Raw genomic sequence first — 11,040 nt, forward strand, 5'->3', positions numbered from 1 at the left:
ACCTCCTACTCCTACCCCCTTCCCCTAAACTTATCACAAGCCCACTTCCCCGAACTCTAAACCTAACCCTAAACCTCGACCTAACCCGATCCCACATCTCCTAACCCTAAACCTAACTTTACCTCTACCCGTCCCTGACCCTTATCTTAAATCTACCCACCTTCCCCAACCCTAAGCTAAACCCTACCCCTATCCTCTACACCTACCCCCTTCCCCTAACCCTACCCCATACCCGCACCGCCTACCACTACCCCATTACCTACCCCTACCCTCTCACTACCCCCCTTTCTCCTACCCCCTTCCCCTATCCCTCCTTCCCCTGTTAGGGGTAGGAAGGGAAGGGGAGGGGAAGGGGAGGAGGGGAAGGGTAGGAGGCGAAGGGGAGGGGGAAAGGAGAGGGGAAGGGGAGGTGAAGGGAGGAGGGCTAAGTTTCGGGCATAGGTGTGAGGGTAGGTGAAGGGGAAGGTGAGTGGGAGGGGATTGGAATGGAGGAGAGGTAGGGGAGAAATGGGAGGGGAAGTGGGTGAAGGGATATGGAAGAGGTGGGGAATGGAGTTGGCAGGGCCAGAGGGAGAAGGGGAGGGGTTCAGGCCACCATGATGTTGTCCGTTCTCTGTTCAGCTGGGATGCAATGTTCTTCTGGACTCGTGTCTTGTCTCTGAGATCGCTCCTTCTCCTGGGAAGAGAAATATGAGTGATAGAGATGCCGTCTCCGAGGCCTGATCACGATGACTTTGGAGGGCCCCAACTCTTACCCCATCACCCCCCTCCCTACCCCTGCACACTAGGATCTTTCCCATTCCTCTGCTTTACCTGAGGAAGTGTGTTTTGGAGAAAAGCACGATCTATCTCTGCAGAGCTCAGAGCCACGTGTCTCCATCAGGCAACACCCTGGTTCACCATGACATGGCAGCAAGATGTTGCACAAATCGTGGATGGATCAGTCGAGTCCCTTCAGCTGACCCATCTGAACCTACCCCACAACAATATTACTCTTCCCTCCCTCTCACCAGTACCTTCTGTTTTTCTTTTATTCCTGTCCCTATATTAAAATCTTTTTTGTGTCTTTTTTGGATGAGCCTCCAGTACCACCCCTGCCAATGTATTCCAGCCACCCACTACATTCTGTGTGAATAAAATATCCCCCTCACATTTTGTCTAAAGTTCCCTCATCTCACCTTATTTAGATGTCCACTGGTATTTTTGCCCCAGGAATGCACACAATATTCCAAGTGTGGTCTGACGAGAATTTTGTACATCTGCAGCATTACCTCTCAGTTCTTGAACTCAATCCCCTGACTCCTGAAGGACAGCACACAATACACCATCTTAAACTCCCTCTCAATTTGCACAGCAACTTTGAGCGATTTATGGCGCAGAATCTAAATATATCTCAGTCCTGCACACTGTTCATAATCCTGCCATTAACCAAGTGCTCTGCCCTCACGTTCTTGTAATCCGCATTCAATAAAGATATTGGTCTATATGAAGCTAATTTTAATGGGTCTCCAACCTACTTTGGAATAACTTTTATTCATGCCCTTGAAAATGACGCTGGAAATTAACCTGTACCAGTTGCTTGTTTAAGTACATCTGTATTTACAGGATTCAACTCCATCTGTCACTTCTCTGCAAACTGGATGACCTATGACAACCTTCTACACTGTCTACAACATCTCTACCTCTGTGTCATCCCCTGACATACCCACCCTTCCACTCCCATCATCATTCATAAAAATCACAAAGAGCAGGGGTCCCAGAGCAGATCCATTTGGAGAGCCACTAGTCATTGTTCCATCTACTACTACCCTCTGTTTACTGCAGACAAGCCAATTCTGAATCCACACAGCCAAGGCTCCATGGATCCCATGCCTCCCGACATTCTGAATGAGGCCACCGTGACGACCTTGTCAAGCACCTTACTAAAATCCACGTGCAGCACATACAGACCTTGACCTTCATCTATTTCCTTTGACACCTCCTCGAAATACTCAATTTGACTCGTGATGCAGGACCTGCTCCTCACAAAACTATCCATGAGTTTCCCCAGCATGTTTGTGCATTGCCCTCAGACCCAGAATCTGCAGACTTCCTGGCCAGTCCCTCCCTTACCCCTTCCCAGAGCTTCCGCATCCATTACAACATTAAGCATTGCTGCCCAGTACTGCCCAGTACAGACCTTTGTAAACGTTCTCCACAACCAACTAACCCTTACCCGTACCACACCCATAACTATGGGTGGATTAAATATCCAATTAACTTCTTTCTGAAGTAACGCATCAGGAATTTGATGTTGATTCCAATTTTGAATAACTTTTCATAATTCTCGTTCAGCTCCTTTAAAGTTAGATCCATTATCAGAACATAATTCTTTTACTTGACCAGGTCTAGGAATAAAACGGCAAAGAACATTAATAAAAGAGTCTGTATCAAGCAATGACGCTACTTCAATATGAATTGCTCTCATAGTCAAACAAGTGAAAATAACTCCATATCGTTTTTCAACACTTCGTCCGCACTTTACTTGCAAAGGACCAAAATAATCAACTTCCACGGATGTAAATGGGAATTCATCAGGTGAAACTCTGTCATGTGGTAAATCTGCCATTTGTTGTTGTCCAGGTTTTCATTCTCTCTGTTAGTCACAAAGAGATGAAACCTCATTATTTCATTATTAATATATTTAAGCACTGATGTTCTATCAGTTCAAAACACAGGATCTGCTAACTCCATCTGTAATTCTCTTCTTAACATAGCGTCCATTTTGCTCGCCATAATAGCAGCAGTCAATTCCATTCAAGGTCTGGTGACTGACTTTAATGGAGCCACTCTGGCTTTTCCCATTACAAATCCACCATCTACTCGCACTTGGGTTATTTCACAGGACTCAGTAACTGACAGGATCAAAACCACCTTCACTTACATCAGAAAAATGGTGTAACTGAGCAAATGTGGCCACTCCAAAGTCTGTTGACGTCAAAACGTCCAAGTATTTGAAGACGCTCAATCTAATTTTTCCAATCTTGTGCAATGGATTCTGGATTAGTTTCATCCCATCCAAATTTTCTTCTGCACAAAACTGGTATTTGGCCGGGCTGATCATTAGGTTGAATTCGGCCAGTCGGGAGAAGAGGGTGTGCAGGTGTTGTGCCCAGTCTCTGCTAGCGACAAGAATGTCATCCAGATAAATGAACACGAAATTCAAATCCCTGCGCACCGTATCCATGAGGTGCATTATGTCTGGGCGGTGTTCTTGAGCCTGAAAGGCATGCATAAAAATTCGAACATGCCGAAGGGGGAGATGATGGACGTTTTGGGGATGTCATCTGGGTGCAATGGGATTTGATGGTACACGCACACCAGATCGACCTTGGAGAATACTCTCACACCATGCAGATTGGCCATAAAGTCCTGAATGTGAGGGATGGGGTAACGGTCAGGTACTGTCGTGTCATTAAACCGTCGATAATCTCCGCAGGGGCGCCAGCCATCGGAGGCTTTTGGGACCAGGTGAAGCGGCGAGTCCCAAGGACTGTCGGAGGGACGAATGATCCCAAGTTCCTGCAGATGTGAGAACTTCTCTTTCGCTATCTGGAGCTTATCTGGTGGGTTTAACAGTAATGTACGATAAACTGTATCAGACACTGTGACACCAGGTTCACAGTTGGGAGAATATTTAACGGTGATATACAGTAGACTTTGGCAGATACTGTGACACCAAGTTTTCAGTAGTGAGAAGGTTTAACAGTAATGCATGATAAGCTGTGGTAGATACTGTGATACCAGGTTCACAGTTGGAAGAAGTTTTTACGGTGATGTAATATTAACTGTGGCAGATAAAGTGACACCAGGTTCACATTGGTGCAAAGTTTATGGTGATGTACGGAAGACTGATGCAGATATGGTGACACCACATTCACAACGAGGAGAAAGAATATCAGTGATGTGCAATAAACTGTGGAATATACTGTGACTCCAAGTTTACAGTGGGGAGGTTGAACTGTGATGTACGATAAATGGTGGAAAAAACAGTGATGAATGGGTCAACTTGGGGAGAATGTTTAACGGTGATGTACAGTCGACGACTTTGGCAGATACTGTGACACTGTGTTCACAGTACTGAGAAGGTTTAACAGATATGTATGGTAGAATAAGGCAGATTCTGTGACTCCAGGTTTACAGTGGTGAGAAGGTTTAAAAATGATGTACAATAAACTGGCAGATACTGATACTTGGTTCACAGTGGGGAGGAGGTTAATGGTGATGTACAGGAGACTATGTAGATACGTTGATACTGGGCTCAGAGTGGGAAAAAAAGCTTTATGGGAAACTGAGACAGTTACTGTGACACCGGGTTCATAGTGGGGAAAATGTTTGACAGAGCTGTACGATAACCTTTGGCGAATAAAGGGACACCAGCTTCATATTGGGGAGAATTTTTAATGATGATCTACACTAAACTGTGGCAGATACAGTAACACCAGGCTCACATTGACGAGAAGGTTTACTGGTGATGTACGGTAGACTGCCAGGCTCTATATCACCAAGTTCACAGTAGTGAGAAGGTATAATAGTGATGTACGATAAACTGTGGCAGATACAGTAAAACCGGTTTCACAATGGGGAGAAGGTTTAATGGTGATGTGTGGTAAACTTAGGCTGATACTTTAACACCAATTTAACAGGGTGAGAAGGTTTAACGTTGATTAACGGTAGACTGAGACAGAAACTGAGAGACAGCATTCACAGTAATGTGAAGGTTTAACAGTGATTTACTATAAACTGTGTCAGATACTGTGACAAGATGGCGCAGAGGGTAGACGTGTGGTTCCACCCTTCCGCAGTTAGACTATTAAATGCTCAATTTTAAAAGTTGTAAAAGTGATTAAAAATACTGTTTATAGACTTTGGAATAGTGGAGGATCGAAATGGCTGCAAATGTGAAAAAATCGAAAACTCAGTTACAGAAGAAATTACCTTACAAAAGTGTTGAAGAACTGAGGCCAAGTTCAAGTTGAAGTAACAGAGTTGTCGACTGGAGTCCCCAAGCCTCAGAGGACTCCTGCCCGGCTAAGTATTTCGTCGGCGCTAGCTTAGCGATGAGTTCAGCGGTTTCGACTCGTGCACTCGTGAACACAGGCGTGAGGGCGAGCCAGCTGAACGAGGACAGGCACGTGAGCCTGCAGCATTGCCTGGTGGTCAGGAGAGGTACAGTGTAGCATCAGATGACGCACCTGCGCAGTCGGTGGCCCTACCGGGCATGTGCAGTGCGTCAAGGGTCCACAAACCTTTGGAGAAGGTGTGGGCTGTGGGGGAGCCTGAGCGACGGTGAACTGACGAGGTCGCTCACTGTTGAGGTAGGCATGCTGTTGTTGGGTGTCCAGACCTGCAGCCGTACTGGAAGAGGACCTACTGCTTTGGAACAAGAAGAGAGCTCAACTTCATTAGAATTTGAAGAACTGGGGACTGCGGCAAAAGAAGGTCAGCCTCAAAGGCAGGTGATGGATCCTGGACTGGATTCTGTGTTTCCAATTCTGGAAGGGATTGCTCAACTCATGGAAGATATGGCAAATATGTCAATGCAGATGACTCATCAGATGACTCAAGGATTTTCGAAATGAAAACTAAAATGAACACTGTGTGTGAAGAAATAACTTTTATGAAGCAAGATATTAATGTAGTTAAGAGTGATGTTACGAGATGGACACGATCAGTGGATACTGTGCAAGATCATTTTAAAAAGATTGAGGAGGCTTTCTTGAATGCAAGAGTCAAGTGGAGCGTAATAGAGAAAAAATGGAAATAGTGGAAGATCCTTTTGTAGATTGGGGGATTCAGAAGAAGGAATTATTGAAGAAGTTTGACTCATTAGAAAACCAATGTCGTAGAAATAATGTTAAGATAGTAGGTCTTCCGGAAGATATGGAAGGTTCGGATCCGGTGAAGGTTTTGAAGAAATGGATCCCAGAAGTGAAGGGCAGGTAATTCGTTCCAGATGGACTGGAATTAGATCGAGTGAACAGAGCGTTTCCAGGCCAATTACCACGAGCAGTTTTGATTCGCTGTTTTAAATAACAAGACAGAGAGGTGATACTCCGATTGGTGGTGCAGAAAACATGGCAAAATCAGACTCCACTGATGGTTCAAAATAATAGGGGTTTTTTAATGCAGATCTGAGTCAAGAAATTATCAGAAGAGACCGAGAATTTAATTCAGCCTAAGAAGTATTGTGGCGAAAGGGATATAAATTTGCTTTTCGTTATGCAGCAGTATTGAAAGATTTTTATGGGAATTTTCAATCTCAGTTTTTTGAGAATGACCATGATGCTTTAATATTTGCTAATTCATTGCCAGATGTACGAGGAAATGGGTGATCGTCACCATTGTCACCAAAGGGAAGGGTCAATGGGAATGGAAATGGGAAGATTGGAAAATATGGAAAGAATGGGAAAAAAGTTGAATGGATGCAAAGTCTTCTCGATATTGACGATCCAGAACAATCATTGGGACTGGAATCACTGGGTTGAATGTTTTTGTTTCAGGACTTTGTGAAAGTCTGACTGGGGGTGGGTGGCACTGAGTCCTTTAGTCACCTGCTACTTGTGGACTTTACCACACCCAGATTTTTAGGGGGCTACTACTTTTGAGTATCTTGTTTTGGGATTGATGTTTCTCTTTTTTTTGGAATTTTTAAAATAGGTGGGATTCGAATACAGTGAGACTTAGAAGGGGAGTATTATTTTTTAGTAGGATTCACATTTGTGAGAAGGTTTTACAGTGATATAATATGAACTGTGTCAGATACTGTGACACTAGGTTCACAGAGCGAGAAGGTTTAACAGTGATGTATGGTATGTTGAGGTAGATAATTTGACACCAGGAGTAAAGTGGGGATCAGGTTTAACGGTGATGTACTGTAGACTGAGGCAGATACTGTGACACCAGATTCACATGAGAATAACGTTTAATGGTGATGTGCGGTATGTTGAGGTAGATAAAGTGATACCAGGTGCACAATGGGGATAATGTTTAATGGTGATGTATGGTAGACTGAGGCAGATACAGTGACACCAGGTTCACAGTGGGGAGGAGGTTTAATGGTGATATACGGGAGACTGAGGCAGAACTGTGCCACCAGGTTCACAGTTGGAGAAGGTTCAACAATGAGGTAGGGTAGACTGAGACAGTTATTGTGACACTGGGTTCACAGAAGTGAGGAAGTTGAAAAGTAATGTCCGATAAACTGTATCAGATACAGTGACACCCATTCACAGATGTGTAAAGGTTTAACGATGATGTATGGTAGACTGATAAGAGATACTGAGACAATGGGTTCACAACATTAACACAGTTTAACAGTCATGTACAATTAACTGTGTGAGATACTGCGACACCAGGTTCAGAGTGAGGAGATGTTTTAACGGTAAAGTACAGTTGATGTTGGCATATACTGTGACACTGAGTTCAGGGCAGTAAGAAGGCTTAATGGTGATGTGCGTTAAACTGAGGCAGATACTTTAACACCAGGTTCACAGGAGGAAAAGGTTTAATGTTTATGAACGGTAGACTGAGGCAGAAAATGTGAGATGGATTCCACAGTAGTAAGAAGGTTTAACAGTGATTTACTTTAAACTGTGTCAGATACTGTGACATCATGTTCACATTGGGGAGAATGTTTAACAGTGATGTACGGTAAATTGAGATGGATATCGTGACACCGGGTGAACAGTGGGGAAGAGGTTTATCAGTGATGTACGATAGACTGAGATCAATCCCGTGACACCAAGTTCACAGTAGTGAGAAGGTTTAACGGTGATGTACGGTAGACTGAGGCAGATACTGTGACACCAGGTTCACTTTGGGGAGAAGGTTTAACGGTGATATACTGTAAATTGAGATATATACCGTGACACCAGGTTCACAGTGGGGAGAAGGTTTAACGGTGATATACTGTAAATTGGGATATACACCGTGACACCAGGTTCACAGTGGGGAGAAGGTTTAATGGTTATGGACTGTACACTGAGGCAGATTCTATTACACCAGGGTCACAGAGGGGAGAAAGTTTAACATTGATGTACGATTAACAGTGTCAGATACTTTGACATCAGGTTCATATTGGGGTGGCAGGCAAAGTGACACCAGATTCACAGTGGAGAGAGGTTTAATGCTGATGTATGGACGACTGAGATCATTACTGTGACATTGGCTTCACAGCAGTGAGAAGGTTTAACAGTTATGTACAATACACTGTGTCAGGTACTGTGACACCAGGTTCACAGTGGGGAGAATGTTTAATGGTGATGTACAGTAGACTGGGACAGATATATTGACGCTGGATTCACTGTAGTCAGAAGGTTTAACAGTGATGTACAATAAACTCTGACCTATACTGTGACATCAGGTTCATATTGGGGAGAAGGTTCAACAGTGATGTGCGGTAGAGGGAGGCAGATACTGTGACACCAGGCTCATTGTATTGTTCATTTATCTAATTTATATGCTCCATTTTTTTGTGGCAACTTCCAAACATTCCATAAACTTCTATTCTAATCAGATTTTGTTCATTTAAATAGGTCACCACTAAAATCCCAAATTGTTTGGTCTCTTAAGTACGCTGCACAAAATTAAATTCTTTACCTGGGTTTGGTTCAACGGCATTTCAGTCTGCTTCATTATTTTTTCAGCCCCTCGTTTTGTGCTTTCTACTTTGCCCAGCCGATTCGCCAAATGGGCATCCAACTCTGTCTTCTCAGCTTGACGCAACGTCTCCTCTGTAAACTTAAGCAAACCAAGAAGACTGAAGTTAAAATTTTCACATTGGCATTTTCAAACACAAAAATGACGCTGTGAGTTGCAATTTCACATCAAAATCCCACTTACTAAACTTGCAAACAACTGAATCGCATCCAACAGCTGGAAAATTGCAAGAGAGCTGCTTGGTTAAAGCAAAAATTCCACACAGTCACCCCATTAAAGGCCTCCAAGTTAAAAACAGATAGCAACCTGAAAGTTAAGTACAAAGATCTGTATCAGGAATATTAACGGCCTTTTTTAAAAAAATCATTTCCACTATTGAAAGAAAACTCCTCAGGGAACACCAAGCTCTTGTTGAACAATTCCTGTTGTATTCCTCAAAATGGTTTGAATCTTGATTTCAAGGAGAGTCACTTGGTGAAATTGTTGGTCCAGAACAAACCCTGCCCACACACTCCCTTAGATACCTGCAAAGTCGTGGCTCAGCTCTGCTCCATGCTAAAGCTATAAAGCTTTTCAGAAGAGATAACGGACTTCAGATGCTTGGACGTTGAGTCACAAAAACATTAATGATTCCCTGAACAACACACCTCTATCTGAAAACCAACAAGAACCTTCCCGAGTGGTAAATATCAACAAGACATAATATCATGTAACCATTGTGTTTGTGTCGTTTGAGAATTGCATTTCCATTCAATCAGAATTAGAGTTTTGGGTGCCATATTTGAGAAAAGATGTGCTGTTGTTGGAGAAGGTCAGAGATGATTTACTGGAATGATATCAGGAATGAAAGGGTTAGTGTATGAGGAACAATTGTCGACTCTTCGACTGTACTAGTTGGAGTACAGAAGGATAAGGGGGTCCTCAGAGGCATTTCAAATGCTAGAAGGCCTGGACAGAGTACATATGGCAAAGATGTTTCCCATGGTAGGGGATTCTAGGACAGGAGAGCATAATTTCAGGATAAAAGGGTGTCAATTTAAAACAAAAGTGGAAAAATTGATTTTGTCAGTGGGTCATGAAACCCACGTGAGATCATTGGCTGTATTTAAGGCAGAGATTAACAGGTATTTGATACATCAAGGAATTAAGGGTAATGGGGAGAGAGCTGGGCAGTGGGGCTGAGTGGGTGAATGGTGGAACAGACTTGACGGGCCTACTTCTGCTCCTATATCTTGTGATCTATATCCTGCTGAAGAACTAGACAAATCCTCCTCTTGTATTCCATTCTTAGAAAACATTCTGCATCGTGGTTTTATGTCACATGAACCCATTTCAGATTGAATCCCATGTTACAAATAACCCATTGCAAATTCTGCATTGAGAGGACTGCAGCTTCCTCATTTTAAAAATTGTTATGGAGCAGCTCAAATGAGATTTCTTGCTTCTTTTTTTGAAAGGGTTAAAATAGAATCAAATAAAATAGGAAAGGGAAAAGCAGAAGAATTTATGTACAACTGGGAATCAAAATTAATGGTTGGTGATAAAGATACACAATTGTTGAAACATTTGATTAATATATGGAATAAAATAAATGATGTAATTGGTGTAAGTGGATGTACATCACCTAGAATGGCTTGGATTCAAAATCCTCGTATCTTTTTCAAAGGATCATCAATTTCTGGACAGCGGGTTTCGTAAGGGGATAATAAATGTTGAAGATTGTGATGAAAGGGGTCAATTAATGTCATTTGACCAACTGAGAAATAAATATTATATAACTCATAGCAATCTTTTTTTGCTATTTCCAACTTAGAGCATATTTAAAGGATAAGTTAGGACCAACCATGTTGTACTGAAATAGAAATTCCTTATAATAGGAATTGTTAAAAAAAAATTTGATAATGTCCTCTTTATTACAAGTAGGAACCTTTAAATGAGGAGTTCATAAGTTGAGACAAAGGTGGGAAATGGATCTGAATATTGTAATTGATTGGCAAATATGGGCAGATCTATATAAGGATCTCAATGCAAGATATAAATTAGTTCAGTATAATTGTTTTTACATCAGTCATGTAGTAGATGTCAGCAAGGATTTTATTTGAATGCTGCACCTGGAGTCAGGTGACTCAGGCTGTTGGATTTGAAAAGCTCCTCAGGAAGCTGATTTGGCAATAGAGATCACGTGATCCAGGGGAGTTGTATTAATTCACTTCAAATCAGCATTTTGGAACTATTGACCAGAGTTCCACACTGCAGCAGTGAGGAAGGAATTCACAAATAGTTTTTCTTCTACAGTTACTTCTTACACCAGTGAAATTGAATAGAATAAAATCAGAATTA

At 42.5% G+C, this 11,040-nt stretch overlaps 1 long non-coding RNA gene across 1 annotated transcript; it reads right to left on the reverse strand.

Moving 5' to 3' along the window:
• Positions 1–236: 236 nt before the first annotated feature.
• Positions 237–9,052, reverse strand: LOC138750202 (uncharacterized). The gene is made up of 3 exons (XR_011349156.1): positions 8,884–9,052; positions 8,641–8,781; positions 237–676 (listed from the first exon to the last, which is right to left on the reverse strand). It is a non-coding gene; the product is annotated as an uncharacterized lncRNA (long non-coding RNA).
• Positions 9,053–11,040: the final 1,988 nt, after the last annotated feature.

Source organism: Narcine bancroftii, unplaced genomic scaffold, assembly GCF_036971445.1.
Source record: "Narcine bancroftii isolate sNarBan1 unplaced genomic scaffold, sNarBan1.hap1 Scaffold_105, whole genome shotgun sequence".
In the NCBI taxonomy this organism is placed as follows: domain Eukaryota; kingdom Metazoa; phylum Chordata; class Chondrichthyes; order Torpediniformes; family Narcinidae; genus Narcine; species Narcine bancroftii.